At 37.9% G+C, this 23,910-nt stretch overlaps 1 long non-coding RNA gene across 7 annotated transcripts in view; it reads right to left on the bottom strand.

Annotated features, from left to right (window-relative positions):
• Positions 1 to 23,910, bottom strand: part of LOC137638193 (uncharacterized) — a 101,075-nt gene that overhangs the window by 75,211 nt on the left and 1,954 nt on the right. For 4 of the 7 annotated variants that reach the window (XR_011043867.1, XR_011043866.1, XR_011043864.1 and 1 more), the window contains exons 2-6: positions 14,901 to 15,123; positions 11,859 to 12,059; positions 10,552 to 10,614; positions 8,667 to 8,743; positions 1,002 to 1,135 (exon numbers count right to left, since the gene is read on the bottom strand). This is a non-coding gene — a long non-coding RNA (uncharacterized lncRNA). Of the gene's footprint in view, positions 1 to 1,001; positions 1,136 to 2,340; positions 3,651 to 8,666; positions 8,744 to 10,551; positions 10,615 to 11,858; positions 12,060 to 14,900; positions 15,124 to 23,910 lie in introns of those variants that run through there. The other 3 variants (XR_011043862.1, XR_011043863.1, XR_011043865.1) reach the window with 3 other exon arrangements.

Raw genomic sequence — 23,910 nt, 5'->3', positions numbered from 1 at the left:
GTGAGGGCATCATAGCGATAAGTACAATCCAAAATAGCGAGAGGCACGAGGAATAACACGCTACATGAGAAAGAATGACTTAAGATGGCACCAAACAGCGTCGTGCTGGCGCTCAATAACAGTACGAGTAGGAGCGTTGCCTTAATAACGGCCCTCCTACAATTCTTGCCACTTTCCCCTCTCGAAGCGTAAACACTTAGGGGTGTAGATAGCTATGTGGCGTGTCAGGAATACGTCCTCTGATCTTAGGAGATATCCTTAAAGACAAAAGCAAGGGATATTCACGCCAGGAGTTAGAATTCTGGATACCTTTAGTAAAATTCTCTGGGATATATCACTGTAGTTAAATATAACCTAGGAAGCTACTAAGAAGGAACTTCCATCAGAACGACATGGCCTAAGCCCAAAAAACACTAGTCTCCACCATCGATCCAAGTTGGCTTTGGCCTTTGAAAAAATGCTCAAACTGAATCGGTTTGACTACTGCTTGACCTCGGGATCCCTTAGAAAGTCCATGACGATGTTTTCTTCAGCTACTAGTTTAGTGCCCATGTCAGGAATGCGTAACTGGCAAACCAAACTCAAAACAATGCAACTGGAAGACACTTAAGAACTCCTTTACTGACAAGTCATAGCAAAGTTTTAAATTAATTGCCCTACTCCAATTACAAGTTATACATAACCAGGCTTTAACCTTTTGATTGTTCATATGCACAAAATATGGACCCATATAATCCATGAAAATATACCTGAAAAAATTTCTGATGCATTAATTCTGAAATCTCCAAGTTCTGGTTAAGCTTGATTACTCTTTCATTAAAACGTCGACACAACACAACCCTCCATCACTTTTTAACTGTAGAGAGACTTTTTGACACCCAAACCATTTTACGCATCTCCGACAAGACAATACACACCTGCATGAGCAAAGCGTTCATGATAATCTGATAATCAATATGGTTAAAGTACTATCCTTAGACAACAAAATAGGAAACCTATACCTCCTTCATCTTTTAATCTGGACAGCTTCCTTTGTACTCTTAACAGTCCTTCTCTGTCAATATAAAGTTGACCAACTATTCTTGGCACGTCCTTCAACATCCCTGGTCCCTGGACAGCAACAGTCGACTAGCCTCTGCAAAAAAATTATAATCACTGGAAAGCCTTTAAAAACTCTTGAGGTCATCTGAAAATGTTCAATTTCTATATCCTTACTGCTAATGTAGGCACCCAAACTGTTTACTGGTATATGAATATCCATTTTGGGATCTGGTACCACACAAAGTATCCTTACTATGTTCCCTTTGTAAAAATGATGAAAAATAAAACCTTTACGGAAAATGTATAATGCTGTAACCAAAGAAAAAAAAATAGTTTCTGAAGTTTACCACACTTTCACTAAAATAGAAACTTAATTTTCAGATGCTTAATAACCTTATCACTGAACTCTGCCTCCCTCAACACTTAGCATTATATGGCAACAAACATTAGCCTGCTGATAAAAGTTGTAAAGTTCATTATGATCATGCAACAGACGAGGAGTGAACAAAATTAATCTAGAAAAATTTTAACCATTACGGAAATAGTCATAAAGCACTGATGACTGCAAATAATAGTTTCAAATGATACAAAGTGATTATGAGAGGCTGCACTGCTTTTAATGTTAAAATAATAATAGCTGCAAATACTATTGATGGATACAAAAATTTAAAGCTTAAAATTGTAAAAACCACTGAGGAAATAAGAGTTCACAATTAAGATAAATTTTATTCATTATGGTTATTATGATGAAATTCATTACCAATGGTGTTAAGAGCCCCCCATTCCTGTTTCCTTTCAACAGTATGTATTGAAACAGACAATTACAATTATGTTTTTAAGTAAGAGGGAGCAAGGGAGGGTCTGCATCTACATTTTGTAGAGGCGAAGTACAGGACCAGATAAGAAAAAGATCAGTAAACCATTGCCTTTACTTATTCAAAGTGGGGTAGCTGTTTAGCACCACAGACCTTTCTCTCTCTCAACTATGACGTAGTTTAGTATTGCCACAAAGTATAGGTACTTGTTCATTTCAAGTTGTTCTTGCCTTAGCAGTATGTATTGGCCAACCCATTATTTCTCTTACCTGAAAAAGACGTACTCGGAATATGGAAAAAAAAATGAAGCGCACTTCATTCTGACTGACAGTAAATTCATTTACAATAGTTCACAACCTTTTACTATTAAAAAAATTCAAAGAATATTCTATTAAAAAAAAGTAAATGAAAGCTAAATCCAAAATAAATAATCATAAATTAAAAATATAAGTATAAAAAAGTTTACTTTACAAAAACAATTCACCTAAAATCTAAATACAGAAATAAACTATTCTGAGCACTTAATCTATGATAATTGAGCACCATTTGCCGAGATCCAAAAGGTGGGGGGGAAGGAACCAAAAGGGAAAGTTTCCTGAAATGAGAAAAAAAAAAGTATGTTTCTTGGCTAAAGAAAATCTATCCTCTTTTCAACACTTTTGGCATAGGTAAATGACAGTTTTTGGCTGAAATTTTTTTTTACAAGATATTGTATTATTATCTTGCAACAAAAATATGTGAAATAATCTGCCCTTAATGTTCTATAAAGGGGCAATTTTTTTTTTCTTTTGCCGAGTTACATCATGAAATTTTTCAAGGCAAATCCTTATATTCATTGCTGAGCAGGGTATTCATGCATGAAAATATCAAAAGTTGTATTAAGAAAAAAAAGAATAGAGCTATGCCAGCTTGTGGCGGATATGCTCACAAAATGGCTGCCACCCGCACCACCTTGGAAGGTCAAATCTGCTACCTGAAATGGAGAAAGATACGTACATATCAGCGAGTCATTTACTTATATAATTGTTCGAGAATTTGCAGAAAAATATTATGGTAGCTGAATGAAGTTTATAGGATAATGTGATCATAATTAAGTTATCATAAAAGTACAAACTTACAAAAAAAGGAGAAAAAAAGCTATTTTATAAAAACATAAGGTGTAAAAGACACTCACATACACTTTAAACAATTCTTTTTATACATGCCTAAACATTACTGCACATTCGATAATTATATAAAAATTTCATATTACACAACTTGCCTTAATTAAGTATTGATGGATCAAGAGCTGGGATGAAATGCGTCCTCACCCAACTGAGGTCTCGCAGGCCAATATCACTCAACCAATACGGATGAAAAACTATTGCAAAAAAAATTTTTTCCTAACCTCGGGTCATATACGACCCACCACACCTATCCAGGGATTAGACAAAGTGCAACAAGGTGACGGAAAAGACTGCAGTCTCTCTGATGTACTATCTACATTCAATGTAAGTGCACTGATGGAATTACCAACATATTTCACATACAGGAACCCACAATTTTCTCTTCCACTGAAATAGTGTGCATATCATAGCTTACTTTTCTTATTAGGAGACCCCTAAACACAAAATTCCAAATCAAAAACATTCAAGGAATATACAATTCATATAAAAGGCCTTGTGTCTAACAAATAAAAGATGGTAGTCCCATAGCTCTAAATATTGTCTTTTAAGTTGATACACTATATTTTCCATAATTTTAAAAGAACTACAGTATTCATTGCAAGCTAATCTAAATTATTAATCTCATACTAACAGTCTTGCAAATTCAACAAATCTACAATGAAAACGCTAATAGGGGTGTAGATAGCTATGTGGCGTGTTAAGAATACGTCCTCTGATATATGCGATTTCTCTAAAGGTGAATGTCAGGGATATCCGTGCTAGGAGTTAGAATTCTGGATACCTTAAGTAAAATTCTCTGGGATATATCACTGTAATCAAATATAACCTAGGAAGCTAGTTTAAAGGATTTTCCATCAGGACGACATGGCTACCTCACAAAAATAGATTTTTCACTTTGCTCAAAATCCGTTTTTAGCATAAAATGAAACCTTTTAGAAGAGTAATTTCAGGAATAAAGTCACTGCAAGTCTGCTGGATTAATCACATTAAAAACCCTTAAATTTTCTGAAATGAACAAAAATACTTCAGGCGAGTAAAATTTTGTAAAAAATATGCAAGGAGTACTTGCAATTAATTTCAGGATAAAATACCAGTACATACATACATATACCAAGGCACTAGCCCCAATTTTGGGGGAAGTGCCTTGGTATATGTATGTATGTACTGATATTTTATCCTGAAATTAATAATTGCAAGTAACAGGAAAAAAGAAAAACCTTTTAGGAAAATACTGAATAATGCTGTAACTGCAACAGTAACTACAATATAAAAATAATTCTCTCTGGTATTGGCCACAACATTTTCATTAAAATAGCAACTAATCATCTAAGGGACAATAACTTATTGCTGACCTCAGCCTCACTCAACACTTGACATTATGATAGCAACAAACATCAGCCTAATAAACAGATGGATCAATATGTATTGTAAAGACAATTACAATCATGTTCAAAGTAAGAAGGGCCAGGAGAGGGCCTGCATCTGCATTTTATGGAGGCAAAGTACAGGACCAGATAAAAGAATTTAGTCAACCATTTGTCTTTACTTAGGCAACACAAGCCCCCCTCTCTCACTGTAGTAGTACAATATTGCCACAAGGTAAAGGTACTTGATTTAAAGTTGTCTTACGAATGTTTATTTGGGAACCCCTTTATTCTCCTTCGAAGGCAGCGACCTTCATTCCAACAGTGTATTCCGTTTGTTACGTGACAGCACAGGTTACAGGAGCTTAAGCACCTGTAAACACCTCCCGAGCTGTGTTGGTTTCCGGTACCACCACAGTTTCTTCCACTAAGTGGCAAGAGATCGGTCAGCATTCACGAGTACAGTACGCAACTCCCTTTCGGCCGGTCTTCCTGAACTTTTTTGGTGTTATATTCCAGTTATTCAAAAGTAACAGGGTCTGAAGCACCCAAGATGAGGCAGAAGAGAAGGAACACTGAAAAGATTAAGCAATTAATAGTCTTAAACAAGTCCAAAAACTTGACACCTGAACTCAGCTGAGCCAAAGTCAAAGTGAGGGTTTCTCGGCTACCCAGCGATCAGTGATCACCTTATTATAAGTAACTGCAGTTTCCCCTTTCCTGGTGATAATAATCATTAAAGATTCAGTGTTTGTATTAAGTGTAGGAACAAATGTCAAAACAATCCATGCTGGTGGAAAAGAAAGGAGGTTTTTCATATTCAATGGGGGACAGTCATTGACAAACTGTTCATAACCATGAACAATCTACAATTTCCAGCCAAAGCCGAAATGTTTACAGGATACTGTAATATCGCACAACGAAAAAGCCAAAATGTTTGTAATATCGCACAACAAAAAAGCCGAAATTTTTACAGGATATAGAAATATCGCATAACAAAAAGCCGAAATTTTTACATATTGTAATATCGCACAACGAAAATGCTGAAAATTTTAGCTGAATCTTGTAACAGTCATTAAACCCATTCCATATGAAATACTGTAAAACTATTGCTTAGATCAATGCTTAAAGCCTCAAATTGATTAAAAATTATTCTCATATTACTGAAAGTCATACGGATCACTGATACGTTAGCTTCAACTCCGATAACTACTTAATAACCCTGTATTGTTGACACAAGTATCTGCAAACGCTTTCTGTAATAATTTCTTAAATACTTCATACGAACGGTTGCTACAATTTAATGAGTTTACCAGTTTAAGCGAGTCACCTCAAACAAATGAAACAAAATAGGGGACCTCTCCTGTCTAAGTTCCTCCCAGCCTGACAAGGGACTCAACCGAGTTCGGCTGGTGCTGCATGTAATAAATTCTTGTACCATTTAATTTTCCTAACAAAAGACCAAAAATTTCTGTAAAATATATAGTCTAAATTTCACACGTAAATTAGAGAATCGGGAAAAAACTTGCTGTTAACCTTCCCGTCCTTTGCTGCCTTACAACTCTAAAGATGTCTTCCCTCTTTGGCAATGGATGTTTTCTGGGGCCTCCTCTTCCAAACTAAGCCTGTAAAAAAAAAAGAAAAAAAAAACCACACACACACACACCCTCAGTATGTACAATGTCATATAGTATATTATGTACTATGCAATACATTAAACAGTGATTTCTTGCAACTGTTAATTCAAGCAAAAGTACATTTGCTGATTAACATTTACCTTAAGCATATGCAAATTAGAAATTTAAAATTCTATCAAATAGTGCAGGTACCAAATCTATTCCAAGTTAACATGCCTACTGTAAGCTACATTTTACGCTAAAATGAATAAACTATGCTTAGAGAACTTGCCTTACTGTCTGCAAAGATTGAATCATTTTTTTTTTTTTTTTATCAGCCCTAAATGCTGTTTAAAGTTATCAAATCAGTCTTTACTGGCTTGGAAAGGCATCTGCGGGGTTGTGGCATCTTGGCTGGTGAACAACCAAAGCTGCCAATAAAATACTGCAATTGGAAAGGCGTCTGCGGGGTTGTGGCATCTTGGCTGGTGAACGACCAAAGCTGCCAATAAAATACTGCAATTGGAAAGGCGTCTGCGGGGTTGTGGCATCTTGGCTGGTGAACGACCAAAGCTGCCAATAAAATACTGTAATTGGAAAGGCGTCTGCGGGGTTGTGGCAACTTGGCTGGTGAACGACCAAAGCTGCCAATAAAATACTGTAATTGGAAAGGCGTCTGCGGGGTTGTGGCATCTTGGCTGGTGAACGACCAAAGCTGCCAATAAAATACTGCAATTGGGAAGGCGTCTGCGGGGTTGTGGCATCTTGGCTGGTGAACGACCAAAGCTGCCAATAAAATACTGTAAAAGGAAAGTGACAAGTAATCCAACAAACAGCGAACGGGGAACATCGGTATAAGTTTGTATTCGCCTACTACGGCCTCTTTAGGGTGGGCAGGACTCGCCTGCCACCTGCCAATCATTGTTGCTTACCCAGTAAAATGTCAACCTACCATTTCAGCTTAGCTAATGCTATAATTCTATTAAAAGTCACGGGTTTGTATTACGTGTAGGAACAATTACATGTCAAAACTAGGTGGAAAAAAGGTTTTTCATATTCAATGGGTTTGTCTGAAAATTCACAAGCAAGTTCATAATCAAGAACAATCTAGAACTTAAAGTCAAGATTAAAACCCCTCTCTCTACACGACCTCCACTTTCAATTTACCTTGTTCGTTCAGAGTCAAAAGACTCAAGATAAAGTCTTCAGTTTCCTCTTGAAAGCCTTAATGTCTTCAATCATACAAATATCATTTGGGAGCCGTCTGTAACTATTCTCGTGTCGACACTATTTGTTGGCTGCGCAATATGTAGCAGTTCTCTTAAGTGTTTTGAAAGCCCAGTTCTGATAACTTGGTGAATTATTGTACATATTTTAAAATCAATCCTCGCTTTAATCTGCAGCAAGTGTAAATCAATTATTATAGGGTGATACTCTCTCTAGATGGGACACCTTTTATCAGTCTTGCTCCTCTGTTTGTGTTTTGAAATTTAAGTTGCACTTTCGGTAAATAGTAATAGATGGAGTTGCAGTAGTCAATCCTGGTAATAACACAGTTTATCAAAAGTTTCTTAACAGAATTTTCGTGTAGGTAATTTTTTATAAACCCAATATTTCTTAGATGATAATCAGCAGTTTTTATTACATTGTTTATTTGGGCATTTAGAGACAGGTTAGTGTCAAGAAATACACCTAGCTCTCAAACTTTACTAGAAAAAGGCACAGAGTCATTATTTAAATTCCTTTGAATAACACCTACCGTAAGTTTCTCGCACCGTTTCTCTTCCCCACCACCATAAATTCAGTTTTTTTCTCATTTAATTTTAGTTGTTTAAATGTCATCCATTCTCTAATCCTATCAAGGATTTGGTTTAGATTTTCAGTAGTGTCATCTATATAATTTATAAAGTAAAATTGTGGGTCATCTGCAAATAGTTTAAAACTTCCCGCCCTGCCTTTGTAGTATTTTCGATAGACCAATAGTATAGATGCAGAATAAGATTGGGCCAAGTACACTCCCCTGGGGTACCCCTCTGTTTAAGGGTTCATATGATGAATAAGAGTTTCTAATTTGTACACAGTAATTTCTACAAACTAAGTAGTCTTTTAGGTATTCGAAGGCTTCACCTTCAACGCCGATGGACCGTACACCATTTAGTAGCAGTTCATGTACCACTGTATCAAATCAAAAGCAGCGCTGACAGTGCAGAATAAGGATACCATATTTCTTTTCATCCATAATTTCTAGCATATTTACAACAGACCAGATGGCTGTTTCTGTAGAGTATAGTTTACTTAAGTAAAGCCAGGTTTTAAAGAAACCAGGTGGCATTATCACACAATCAATGTACATCAAGTAAAGAAAAAAAAGGCACATTTTTAAGAAAAGTGTTTTGTAATATTTCATACACAGTAAAATCACACTTAATACTTACATATACCAAGGCATTTGGGGTAGCCGACATCAAACAAATTTAACAAAAAAGGGGACCTCTCCTCTCTAAGTTTCTTCCAGCCTGAAAAGGGACTCAACCGAATTTGGCTGATACTACATGTAATAAATACTTGTACCATTTAATTTTCCTAACTAAAGACCAAAAATTTCTGTAAAATATAAAAAGGCTAAATTTCACACGTAAATTAGAGCTTCGGGAAAAAACTTACAGTTAACCTTCCTGTCCTTTGCTGCCTTGCAACTCTGAATATGGATGTTTCCTAGGGCCTTCTCTTCCAAAGCAAACCTGTAATAAAAAAAAAAAAAAAAAAAAAAAAAAAAAAAAAAAAAAAAAACCTCACAGTATGTACAATGCCATTTAGTATATTATGTACTATACAATACATTAAACAGTAATTTCTGGCAACTGTAAACTCGAGCAAAAGTTAGTTTGCTAATTAACATTCACCTATGCAAATTATTAATTGGAAATACAATCAAATAGTACAGGTACCAAACCTATTCCAAGTTAACATGTCTACTGTAAGCTACATTTTATGCTAAAATAAATCAACATTTAAACAAAAAATGTAATCTTATACAGTAACTACAGTACGCACTTATCTAAAATATAAATATACATATATTTACCACTTTCATATTCCAGAGTTGTTCTGCTCCTCCACAATTTGTTTTAAAAGCTCGTCCGAGAAACTATGCTTTGACAACTTGCCTTACTGTCTGCTAAGACTGCATCACAGTAATATGCTATTTAAACTTATCAAACCAGTTTTTACTGGCTTTGAAGTCTTCTAACGGTTGCATATACTGTAACATCCTTTCCTTGTACATATCAAGTTATTTAAACATTTTCCTCACCTCGTGACCTTCCTCTACAGTTTAGCAAAACCTTCAGGGGGCAAAGCAGTTCTCCAGGGGGCTGTGATATTGATATCAGGCAAAGTAATATTCGCACATAAAGGACTGAAAAGGGAGATGCACACGAGCAAGATGATGCAAGAGCGAGGCCGGGTCAGCGAGAGAGGGGGAAAAGTTTCTGGTAATTCAGGGTGCAAAGGAGCCCGGTCGGTTTGAAATAGTCAAGGCATGCCAATACTGATCACAAAACCACAAATACTTTATTTTTGTTCAATGGGTTCATTGTGTCGCGAATGACCGAATCCACAAACATAGAATCCATGAATATAGGCCGACTGCATACCAGCAAGTCTTGACTGTGCTCTGCTTTATACAAGAGATCACAAGTAGCAGGAGCGTTAAGAACCTCTTACCGATTATCTATACTTGCTCCCAATGTGGGATAGTTGCTTAGCAACGTACATTCCCTCCCCACTTTCTCCAGGGTGGTGGAAATATTGGCACATGGTACAGATGCTTACGTGTGTATTAGAGGTCCACTTCTAAAAGCAGGAAACTCTGGTCTTATTTGCCAAGGTAAAACCACATACCTAAGGGACAAAAACTGGCAAAAACAGAAATTAAGAAAGTGATAAGTATCCCAACAACCAAGTTAGGGAACACAGCAGTGCATGTCTAATTGTCTACGGCCTTAGTCAAAGCGATGGTTGCTCTGTCTTTAGGATGGGCATGGCTTGCCTGCCACACGGCAATCCTTTTTACTCCGTTAAAAGTGACTACAGAGTTGAAAGTGACAACTGTTATTATGCTATACTCTTATTAAAGGTGTAATGTTTGTATTAAATGTAGGAAAAATTAGATGAAAAAACCACCCAAGGTGGTAGGGAAAAATTATTTTCTTCTCATTCAATGGGTGAAAGTCATTAAGAAAATAGAATCAAGCTGCTCATAGCCAATAACTATCTACAATTTCCAGACAAAGATAGGTTAACATCTAGATTTGATTAATATACTATAATGATTGATAATTATTGCAAGAGCTAAACCATACGTAGCATAAATGAGAGACTACAACTGGGAAATAATACATTTTACACTTCATTTTCTTTGTTTCAGCTGATAGTGGATATATATTTATCTAATGTAAGTACTGAGTAGTAATAAGACATTCTCTTTCACATAACAAACTTTCTGGGTCAGCAATTTTTGTTAAAAAATAAAATTTATATCACAAACCATTGTTTGTGGAGTTCAAATCACAGCACATCCAGTGACATCCTACTTCTGGCGGAAGGCGATCTGCCAATCAAGTGATTTCCTATCAATTTGTTAAAGAGTACACAGTAATCATATTACAATCATTGAAACAGTAACAAAAAATATTTCAGGGGTTTGTATCACTTATGAGTAGCCTACGATACTATTTACCATAAATCTAAGAAAATAAGAACAGTATGTCGGGGGACGATATATTTTTGGTGGAAAGTTAGCAAACAAATAGTGTGATTTCCTTTCGATACTTTATCGAGTAATATTAGTATTCTCATTATCGAAACATCGTGTAACGATACGAAGTGTATCTAATAATGTGGAGGGAGAGAACATTCATATGATTAATAATAATGGCTATAAATGAACTGTATGAAAACTACATTCCAAAACAACTTGTTGCCAATTCAATTTTCTTAAGAAATTTATATAGAGTTAAATCCTATTGACAAAATTCTTCTTAAGCTTGAGACAGGCTGATCCCAACCATAAAAAAGTAACTGATAGTTAAAATGCACCAGAGAAATTTAAAATAGAATAAAATATGGTATTTCCATGATTTCAGACTTTTATTCTTGTTTATTGTACAAAGCGATACTTTGTGCTGGTAACACTAAATGGTATAAATTCGGAACTACCAAAGAAAACTTCACTGTTCAGCTCAAAGACTGCTAACTAATAAAAAGTCATAAATGTTTTCATAGTTCGTTCGCAAAGATTTTATTTATGCGAACGTTTACCATAAGTATTTGAATACGATTTTATACTATAATTCTTATTGTGAAGCAAGATGTTTCATGTACTTTTAACGTTCATCCAGTGATATTAAGACTTCAATAATTGGGGCAGAGACTGAAGTCAAACAAAATTACTCAAAACTTCATGTATTACTTTTGACAACAGAAATTTGAAACCAACTGAACTAGAAACAACGTAAACAGATACACCTGTACTGCCTAAAATTTATTTAGGATTTGCACTGATAACCTGTCTAAGCCGGCATGTTCTTCTATTGCTATTTGAATTTTTGTGCCGTTCTTTACTGGAACAGGTTGTATATATATTCATGCTCCGTCAAAATAAAGTTAATTACACTCGCTCCGCTTTCCGTTACTACCTAACTGGTGTATCTGCATAAACAGGGCCAATCTACAATTTCCAGTCACAGATAGGTTAAATCTAGATTAGATTACTAAACGATAATGTTAAACATTTTCCCTCTTCAAAATAATCATTGAGAGACCACATTAATTAAAAAGGTAAAAAATCCTTACCATTAACCAATATAACAGTACCAGCTGAACTCTGAGTCCCTTGTTAGGCTGGGAGGAACGTAGAGTAGAGGTCCCCCCCCTTTTTTTTTTTTCAATTGTTGATGTCTCTTACCCCCCAAAATTGGGGGAAGTACCTTGGTATATGTACTGTATGTATGAATAGGTCCTTTTGCTATGTCCTTCCATTAAACTGTCTTCACTCTGCAAAACAAAATTACATTAATGCCACCCCTTAAGATTTAATAAGTTGCTAAATTATAACAGGTTTTACCTAAATGAAAATTTGATATTAAAAAATAAAAAATTCCTAATATAAAAAGAATCTATGTGATAACTAATGTTACTATGCCAAAGACAGGAACTTAAATACTTGGCGCTGGGGAAGCTACTTTGTGCCAAGCACCAGCTGGTTCCAAACAAGGAATTGTGTCTACCTTGTCTGTAATTCCAACCCTGCCCAAAAACTTCCTTGTTGAAAATGTCATGTAAATTTTTTATTATCAATGTTCTAAAATATATATATGAGAGAGAGAGAGAGAGAGAGAGAGAGAGAGAGAGAGAGAGAGAGAGAGAGAGAGAGAGAGAGGAGAGAGAGAGAGAGAGAGAGAGAGAGAGAGAGAGAGAGAGAGAGAGAGAGAGAGAGAGAGAGAGAGAGAGAGAGAGAGAGAGAGAGGAGAGAGGAGAGAGAGAGAGGAGAGAGAGAGAGAGAGAGAGAGAGAGAGAGAGAGAGAGAGAGAGAGAGAGAGAGAGAGAGAGAGAGAGAGACCCCAACTTCCTCTATGGGAATTTCTCCCACTGCACAGGAACCCAATCCCTAGCTTGAGGAAAAACCACATTTCTGGCTTAGGAGTAGACGTCCCAAACACTGAAGAGAAATGGAAAGCAAAAGTAATGCAACATCAAAGTCAGGGAGTGCAGCAGTGTACGTCTGTACTGGGCTGACGCCAAAGTCAAACACGAGTGTTGTCCTGACTTTCGTGAGCAAGGCTTATATGACCCCCACCCGGCAATAAAGGTGGTTTACCTTACTGTCGTTTCACCTTTGTCAATGTTAACTCCTACAAAAGCTAAAGTGCTTGTATTAGGTGTAGGAACAATTAAATAAAAAATGACCATGCTGGTGGGAAAGAAATTAAGACTTTTCATATCAAATCAGCAACTTAGTCTTTAACCCCTTCGCTATGACAACGCTCTACGTTAAAACAATACTGTGATACACACTGACATCCTGGATAAGTTATTTACAAATACAAACCACATTGTAAAGGTAAAATCTCTTATATCCTACTGAAGGGTACAGCATATGGTCGTTTATCACAGTTCACTCAAGAAATTCCACACAGTTCACTCAAGAAATTCCACACAGTTCACTCAAGAAATTCCACAAAATCTCCTCCTTTCCCTGAAAATAACTCCTCCTTTCTACAGCAAACCAATATAGTCTCGGATTCTAGCCTTTATTTCCAACTGTCCAAGAGATATTTCAGTCAGTTTTTATTTTACCACGTAGAATCCCACCACTAGCCAATGATGACATTCCCTACCTGAGGAAATACTCAAAGCCCCCTAATGACTTCCTTCTTAGAGACGTAGACACCCTCGCATGTCATCCCACCACCAAACTGAAACACATGCAATTCTAGTCCTTATTCATGATTATGCAATCTATTTTAGCATATTTCTATGTTGGCATACAAATCCAATCTCACAGAAAGCAGCCTGAAAAGTGCAATGAACCACCATCTGGTTTCCCCTCGACTCCCACCAACAACGCTACCTAAAGCTAGTAGTTCAAGTTTTCTAATTCAGTCACACACGTCTAAACTCAAATTATCTGATACTATAATTACTGAAAAATTCTCTATCGATATATATCTTTCCTTTATGTTTAATGAATTTCCAATTTCCTGTTTATTTGCATCTTACATGTCCTCAGTTTTGGATCAAGACACATTTGTAACCCTAATACCTATAACACAATGACGCTAGATTTGCTTATTTTATTCCTTTTTTTTTTTTTCCTGACTGATTTCTACAAAATATTTCCATATCTTAGATATATTACATATAAGTATTGTTCATTGTTTTCATAAGTAAATGTTAGCCTACCAAAATTTCCATTTAATGACAATCTACGCAGTTTGTCATGTTCTTACATGCGTATTCCCTATTTCGAACCCCATGAATTACCCAAGAACGGTTATTATCCAGTTCAATTCAGTCATACGGTAGGGGGAACGACAAACTTTTTAACTAAACTTATATCACTCTCTTGAGCAGAAAGATTTCTGTCAGAGGATAATTTTCTTGATTATCAAATAACTTATAATTGTACATTTTAGAATAATTATTTGTCAAAGTTAAAATATATACCTTCATCACATTTCTGTATAACGTAAAGTCCATTATTTTTGAAGAGTAGTTTTTTACCCTTCAACGGTTACTTATGCAATCATTATGGAATAAGTCACTTTGATGAATAAACTATTTTTACACAAAATCAATGCTTTACCATTTAGAGTAACCTGCATCCTAGGTAGGAGGAGAGAGGGCAACTGATTGGTAGGTGCTAGTAAGCATCTGCCAGGTCTATTGAGTCTGTACGCCCCTTTTTGGTAGAAAGGTCCTTATGTGTTTCAATGTAAACCCCTTAAACTCACAACTAAAATGGATTTCATCTGTTTAACAGCTTCAGAAATAGTTTGAGTGCTTGGTTCTTTGCACAGAGGTTTGTTAAATTCGTGGATAGAGGGAGTTGCCTCGTGTACTTTGGTATCATGCTAAGGTCGGATACTAGTTGGTAACTCATTTCAAGGGGTATCACTTATAACTACCTGTAGATAAAATTAGCGTATAATTAAAATGTACTCTGACTAGACTAGGGCTACCTCGTTGTACAAAACTATAGCCCATATCCAATTAGTGGTAAAACTGATATTGAAATAAAAACTTTTGATAAGACATTCACTAACTAGGAAAAATTGCATTTACTATTCACACACTAGTGTCATTATAATGAATACCAAATCAGCGAATACTTACTCATTCGGTTGTATGCATTTACACAAGGTTTTTGGGCTCAAGCCATGGCGTCCTGATGGAAGGTTCCTTTTTGGTAGCTTCCTTGGGTAAATAACTACTAGATATTCCCAGAGAATTTAACCACAGGTTATCACAGAATTCTAACTTCTGGAGCGAGTATCCTAAAGGTTTCCCTTTAAGGCCCAAATCAAGTTTCCGGGTAGCTCATTTCAAGCTACGTGCCCTAAAACAGGAGACATTTTACTTATGGACATTAATTGCTATAATATATAGGTTTTTTTCTGTTCTATTATGATGTGATTTGAATGATTTTGAGGTTTATTTCCATCGCAAATGAATACTTATCCTTCCACCACCCCTCCTCCTTTAGAAAACAATATGGGGGAACCTCCTTGGGAAGCGGGGTTTTGGGGGAGAGACAAAGTAGGTAAAAACAGGGCAAAATGGAGGAAAAAATCTAAATATAACACTCAAACATATAAAAATGGACAGGTATACAGGTATACACAGAATTCAAAATACATAAAAACACTGGATATGGGAAAACACAAGCCAAGAATTTTACATTAGAAAATGGCAAACAAATGCACTATATGACCAGTTATTGAACGTCACATTGTAGTCGTGCACTAAACTAACCTTAATTTTCTGACTTAACCTGTCATTGAATATATCTGCACCATAATTAAAATAATACCTGATTGGTACCTAATACTGTACTACAGAAATAAATACACTCACCATTACTCTTAATCTTACAAGCCTGAACAATGAGGCTGCTGCTGGTCGTCCTTCTCCTCCTCTTCCTGTGGCCTCTTGGGCCGTTGCCTCTCTCCTTGAGGAGGGTACAGCAAGGCAGCACTTTTACAAATATAATGTAGTTGCTGATTTTCAGGGTGTCATTTTAAAACTAAAGAGATATATATTGCTTAAAATATCGAGAGCAATTTCCAGGCCGCTTGATCCACTCTTTGAGATCCCTCCAAAGTCTTTCAATATTTCGAGTTTGTACCAATGAATTTTCAGGGTCTACAAAGTTTTCCGAATGATTCACCGTGTTATGTATAGAACACAAAGATGACAGTTTATTATACGCACGCCACTTTTTGCTATTAATACACGAGCCACTCTTAATATATTTCTGGATTAAAGGAATAATATTTTCAGCTGAGCGTTCGAGGCAAAGGCTCCACTAAAGGCATTATAAAAATTTTCTTGGATTCCCTCTCAATCCCCCCAAAATCCCAAATATCACCGAGAGGACGGCCCCTGTCAAATTTACGTTTGCCAAAATGAGATTCATCTATTTCTATTATAACACCATCACCACCAATTGGTTCTTGGTTATCAAAATAATATTCAGCAACTTCACAACAAAAACTATGCCAATCAACACTGGTTGCTCTACTAATTTCGAGAGAATCTATTACCGTATGATGGTTCCACAATTTATTGACCCAATGATTAATAAATGATAGTTTCCAAGCAGGAAGATGAGTAACATCTAAAAAGGTACCTTTATAATCTGAAACTTTATACCCACATCACCGGCGTTTTTGTTTTAGCCATCACCACATTAGAACTACAATACCAAATATGCTTATCTTCCCTAAAAAGTGATGGTTTCTGACATTTAGGACACTGAACACTCAAAGGTAACAAATTTTAACAAAAAAAATCATATGCATATTTTGCATGTTCGGCATATGCACCACCAAGATATTTGCCTATTACCCAAAAATAATCGAGCTCACAAGTCAACTGAATTTCACTATCCATACCTTTAAACTGATGGAGGAAAAGACAATCCTTGGTCTGTAGGAACCATATTGTTTTCCGATTGGTTAACCATTTTACCCCCAAAGGACGTACTGGTACGTTTCACAAAACTCATCCCTTTACCGCCATGGACGTACCGGTACGTTCTTGCAAACAACTGCTTTTAATTTTTTTTTCATATTTTTGATAAATTTTTGAGAAAATTCAGACATTTTCCAAGAGAATGAGACCAACCTGACCTCTCTATGAAAAAAATTAAAGCTGTTAGAGCAATTTAAAAAAAATATACCGCAAAATGTGCTTGAAAAAAATAACCCCTGGGGGTTAAGGGTTGGAAATTTCCAAATAGCCTAGGGGTAAAAGGGTTAACAATGAAAACGTCATAAATTGACGGCCAGTTACATAAACTGTGACAATTGACATCTCTTTACCGAGGACCAACGAAACCATAGTATTTCGGAGAGAATCAGGTACAGTATGTTTGTAGATGGCAGTTGTAGATTGTCTAATTGTCGAAACAGTGGCCTGAAGCACCTGTCTTCGAATGGCAAAACGTCAAAAAAAGTATTACGTAATTCCAAAAAAGTTTGTTATTGGCTGAAATCAATAATAGAGTTAGGCCACAAGAGATGAAACGGGTGATTTTAGTGGTTGTCGATAACAAACAAATGAACAAACTCAGGATACAGATGATTGGTGTAGAAGGCAAATATTAAGACGTCATAAAATTACTTCCAATAACAGAAGTTGAAAGGTGGAGCCAACAACCAAAACAGATTGGCTCTATGCGTACGCATTGAGAAGATAAATTTACCATCTACTAAAATGAGATTTACGAAGCTTCTACCCAGTAGAATGAGATTTATAGAGCTGCCCGTGACCATGAAAAGAATAACATTGGACTTAAACTTTTTCATGTGAACTCGATACCGTTTTTCTTGATTTTTATAAGAACTAGGCATTTACGACAATATACAGAAATACTACAAAAGACCTCCTTAACAGAGAACTAAGTTAAAATACACTACATTATTAATGTCCATAAATAAAATCATACCCAGGAGACCACGGAAACTGTCTACATGTTCATGAAAAGATCCAGGGTCATTGCGGCCAAGTGTGAACACACAAAGAACAACTACTTGATACGCTTATTGCAGGAGCCTGCAGCTCAGACATACAAAGGAAATTTATTGCTAAGGACGCAACACTGACCCTAGGTGAGGCAATAAAAGTCGTCAGAACGTATAAAGGCACGCAGAAACTACTATCCGATATTGAAGGCCAGAGGCCAATACATGCCATCACAAAAATACAAGACCACCGAGCAAAACAAACAGGATCGTCTGGATGCCTCAACTGCGAAACACAGCACAAGAAGGGCGCTCGTTGCCCAGCCGCAGACAGCGAGTGTCATTACTGTAAGGGTAAAAGACACTGGAGAAAAGTGTGCTTCTAGAAAAAGAGCGACGAGGCAGGAGAGACTGCAAATAAACCAACGACAAACACATCAGCCAGGCACCCACAAGTGCATGAGTTGACCGGAAATGACAAAGGAGACTCAACAGACTCCAAAGATGTTGGTTTCTTCTTAAAATGACATGAGGCTAAAATACACCGCATAACAACAACGGCCCCAGCACACGCCAACATCAAAATGATTGGAGAGCACCCAATCACCGTAAAAAGCAAAATCGACAGCGGCACGGAGGTTAATGTTATGTCCTTGCGTGTTTACACACTATTATTCCCTAATGACATTGGAGAAAACATTGAGCTGAAAACACTTAGACAAGCCCCATAGCGCTGACTGCATATGGCAATCATATGATCAAATAATACGGTGTCTAACATACGGTGCTGTCACCGACGATCCGAGACGTGCAAGTTTCACGTTATCAATGATAGTGGTACAACGATGCTAAGCCTGTCGTCCAGCCTACGCTTTGGCTTAATAACACTTAATTGCAGGGAGGCACACTGCTCCAGCTGCCAACAGACATGCGAGGTTGTTGGCATCGAAACAAGAGAACAGTGATGAAACTGAGGAGTTAACCAAACAATATCCTACTTTATTTGACGGCATCAGACTATTCCCTGGTGAATATCATATCGAGGTACAACCAAATGCCAAGCTGGTGATACACCCTCCCAGACGCGTGCCTGAGTCACTGGAGGACGCTGTTAAACAGCAGCTCAAACGCATGATTGACCTAGACGTAATAAAAAAAGTAGACAGGCCAACCGACTGGGTGAACAACATCGTATGTCACAAAACCATTGCTTGGACCCCAGAGACCTAAACAAGTGGGTAAAAAGACCGCACCACTATACCCAAACACTTTACGACGTATTGCCCCAACTACAGGGGCTGCATTCTTTACCCTCTTGGATGCACGTTCAGGGTATTGGAATGTGAAACTATGAATAATCCAAGTTTCTGACAACCTTTAACACACCATGCGGTCACTACTGTTTCCGCAGGTTGCCCTTCGGCCTAATATCGGCACAAGACGTGTTCCAGAAGAAGGTTGACCAAACCTTCGAGGGCCTAGAAGGGTTAGTCGCAATCGCCGATGACATTGTCGTGTTTGGAACTACACAAGCAGAGGCTGCGTTAAGTGATGGAACGAACGAAAGAAGTTGGTCTGTCTCAATCCCAAAAAATGCTGAGTACGGCAAAAAAGGATAAAATTTTTCGGAAACTATCTAACATCATAGGGTCTGGAGCCGAACCAAGACAAGATAACCGCTATTGTCAACATGGTGCATCCTCGAAACGTACAGGAAATTAATTCCTTCTTGGGCATGGTGAACTATCTCTCCAGGTTCATCCCAAACCTTGCAACCAAGACCGCCCCTCTGAGAGACCTTGTCAAACAAGATGTGGAGTATGTGTGGAGCCCAGAACACAAAAAGGCACTCGATGCTATCAAACATGACCACCAAAACTGCGCGACGCTCACATATTTTGACGCTAAGCAAAAGGTCACCACACAAATGGATGCTAGCATGAGAGGTGTCGGCGCTGCACTCCTACAGAACGGTCGACCTGTGGCCTATGCCAGCAAAAGTCTTGTCGCAGACAAAGCAATTACAGTAACAGAGAGGGAGATGCTTGGGGTGGTATTCCGATTAAATAGGTTTCACCACTAAGTGTACGGCCGCTCAGTAATAGTGGAGAGACCACAAGCCATTGGAATCCATTGCCAAGAAAGGCATCAAGCAGGCACCACCGAGACTGATGCGCATGCTGCTACGGATACAACCACACTCATACGACATTCGGTACAAGCCTGGCAAGGAGGTATGAATAACTGACGCACTCTCGAGGATGCCAGTCCAAGGCCAGGAAATACAGGATGTGAACGTAACCATCCATGTCATACGAAATTTATCGTGGGACAGGCTAGAAGCCATATAGTCAGCAACAACCCCAGATAGTGAGCCGACACTACTAAAGGAGATGGTCCACGAAGGATGGCCAGAAGTACAGAAGGAATGACCTGCCATTCCGCGACCCTACTGGAACTTTCGAGACGAGTTACCTGTTGTAGATGGTATCATTCTAAAAGGGTCTTGGATAATAGTGCCTAGGTGTCCGAGGTCTGACATCCTAAAGCGGTCACCAAGGCCTCGAGAAGTGCCGATTACGAGCTCGTGAATGTGTACACTGGCCCAAAATAAATGATGACATTGAGTCATTAGTGAAAGTGTAATACATGCCAAACAAACCAAACAGCCCAACAGAAGGAAACTTTGATACACGTAGAAGGCGACCATCCATGGGACAAGATATCATGTGACTTATTCCAACTCAAGGGGGTGGAATACCTACTTCTTGTAAACTACTTCAGTTCATTCTTCTTCATAAGATGCATTACAAGTACCACATTAAGTCTATAATCCAGAAACTCAATTCAATATTTGCAGAACATGGGGTTCCCAACACCCTTACCAGCGACAATGGACCTCACTTCAGCTCACAGGAGTTCTGAGACTTCGCGAGACAGTGAGTTTCAGCATCAAACTAGCAGCTCGCGATACCCACAGAATAATGGGAAAGCCGAGAGATTCGTAGGCACCGTTGAACGGACACTGACCAAGGCTGCGGAGAGCAATGAGGACCCAACCATGGCCCTCTTAAGCCTTGGAACAACCTATTTAGGCTTGAGAACCATCGCCATCAGAACTATCTTACGGAACGAAGATGAAATCCAACCTGCCAATATGCTCAGAACCAGTCACACGAAGGGAACGAACATGCAAGTGGCGGGAGCATTACAATCCGCTAAACAACTCCCAGAACTTAGTGAAGGCCAAGATGTCCGCATGATGGACCACAGCAACAAGTGTTGGATAACAACAAAGTCCAGAAAAGACGGGAAGAGCCACGTTCATATGATGTGATTTCCCGCAACCTTGTGAAATACCGACGGAACAGGAGACACCTGAGGACCACTGGTGAGAAATTCCAATTCAACACTGATACTGAGCCAGAGGACGTTGTAGATGACCAGATAGATGCTCCAATCAACAACACGACAACCCCTACAACGATGGCCACCCAAGACACCCATACCTGATAATCACAGGCCGCCAGATACTAAAGTTATGGACGCCTTATTAAAACACCTGATAAATTGAATCTGGCCATAAAAATATCGTAACATGGCTTGATATCGTGAACACACGGCGATGAGGTAAATAGCATACCTTATGCAACACATTGTAGTGGTAACCCAATTGAATATACAGTGAACCCTCGTTTATCGCGGTAGATAGGTTCCAAACCCTGCCGCGATAGCTGAAAATCCGCGAAGTAGGGACACCATATTTACGTATTTATTTAACATGTATATTCAGACTTTTAAAACCTTCCCTTTACGCAGTACTGTTAACAAACTACCCTTTAATGTACAGAATACTTAATGCATGTACTACAGTACCCTAAACTAAAACAGGCACAAATATTAAAGGCGATTTTATATCATGCGTTTCCTAAAAATGCCAAAAAGCACGATAAAAAATGACAACCAATGTTTTGTTTACGTTAATCTCTGATCATAATGAAGAAAGACGCATTTACACATCTGTGTATACTGTAGGTTAGTTTTTGCATCGACAGCAATCTTACCAAGTATTGATTATATGTTGATTTTGTTATTACCAATGTTTTACTTAATTTTTCTTTGGACTTCCAAATAAATGAAATGAATGCCATTTATATAATGTTTTTCTTTATGACGCCGCCTGAAACGGAAACCTTCCATTCGTTTACTGTATGCTCCATCATCGATTGTAATAAACAAACTAAGGCATTAAACGCGCATGATGAAAGTGATAAATAATATTAAAAGCTTTTGGTAAATATGTTATTACAAATATTATTTACCGTATCTATATAAAATACTACATACATAGCAAAGCAGGAACAAATTTTTTCTTCTTTTTTTTTGGCGTTTAATCAACAATAACAAACTGCCGCTAGTGACCGAATGATAATTTACGATAATTCTAAACTGTTACTAAAGATGATTCTCCATTCCATATCCAAAATACTTTTCCTAACTTCAGTTATAAGTCAACTTGTACCCCCCTCAATTATGAAACCATCTAGAAAAAAAGAAAAAAAAAGTAAGAGAAGAAGCAAGTACTAGGCCGATTTTTTAAGTTGTCGAACAATTAAGTTACCGTTATAACGTTCGATGTGAGAGTGCGAGATTGGAGAAAGTAAGGAAAATTGAATTATGATTGATTTTCAATATATATGAAACTTTGTGAAGCAACAAAGATTTCATTTGTTAGTGAGATAGAGGTAAGGAATGAGAGGTAGCGAAAAGTAGCCCAGAGAGAGAGAGAGAGAGAGAGAGAGAGAGAGAGAGAGAGAGAGAGAGAGAGAGAGAGAGAGAGAGAGAGAGTGATATATAAAATATTTAAAGTTTTCAGGCATCCTGGAGAGAGAGCGAGAGAGAGGTTTTAAATGTAATAAACAAAAAAAATATGATAGGTTATAACACATTGGTGCTTATGTAATATCAACCTACAAGCCATACCCTTACCTAAACGGGGGGGGCTAACACCCCCTGCGACCCTCTTACATTGCCCTTTCATTGGAGAGAGAAACAACTCCTGAAGGAGAACTACCCCGCCACATCATGGAAGGGGACTCTCCTTCCAAGCAGTAACCTCCCCCTTCCATCCTCTCCACATCCATCCCTGTATGCCATCGAACCGCTGCTCAAAGGTATGTTCACTACAGTACAGAAAATGGTTTAAAATTGTTTTATTTTAGTACAGTAAATGGTTTAAAATTGTTTTATAGGATTTTCTGACCAATTTCATACACATTTAGATAATTATTGTTGTTTAGGTACACGTTTTATTAATATTTTGGGCCTGTTCGAGTGCTTGGGAACGGAATAGAATATATACCATTATTTCTTATGGGGAAAAAAAATTCGGTACTCGAACAAATCGGAGGTCGAACACGGATCTCGAACGGATTATGGTCGAGTACCGAGGTATCACTGTAAATAAGAAATAACGGAGCCTTTGTAGTTCATGGGGACAGGCCTCGGACCGGCCGAAAATAGAGTACAAAAAGTCCGAAATTGGCTATTTTTCACGGGAATGATCACGGAATTAAATAATATTAAATTCACTAGTTTTGTAAATGCTTGTCCCAACAATCTACACACTAGGACCAGTCTGTTCATGGATGTTGGAAACGTGCGAGAAAAATGGACAACCCAAAATTCCCCTCCTAACCTGGCCTACAAGCCAGCCATGTCCTTACCTTCCTCGTGATCTAACCGAGTGGGCGTTGCCCAACCACTGTCGCTAACATACAAACCTAGTAGTTCCCTGGTCACTACCCCTACCAGGGGGCAAGCCCCCGGACCCCCTTCGTAAGTCTCTCTAATACACAAAAAAAAAGGTATGGGCAGCACTCAAAATTATATCTTAACCACATTGTCATAATAAGAAAGTTACTCAGGCTTAAATTAATATTCGATGTCGCTAAAACCATGCGAGGAGAATGACCTCGCATTCTTCGAGGTGCGAGCGCTCAAAGAATGATCCATGCCGCATCATGAACTCTCGGCGACACTGGCGGTTCCTACACCTCCAATAAAACCTGTATTGGCCATTGTGCACATTGCGGCCATCACGCACAAGGGCAACATCACCAATTTTACACTTCCTCACATGGACCCCTAAAATCACC

Source organism: Palaemon carinicauda, chromosome 3, assembly GCF_036898095.1.
Source record: "Palaemon carinicauda isolate YSFRI2023 chromosome 3, ASM3689809v2, whole genome shotgun sequence".
Lineage (NCBI taxonomy): Eukaryota > Metazoa > Arthropoda > Malacostraca > Decapoda > Palaemonidae > Palaemon > Palaemon carinicauda.
The sequence above is the reverse complement of the archived record's forward strand: the minus strand, read 5'-3'. Positions and strand labels throughout refer to the sequence as shown.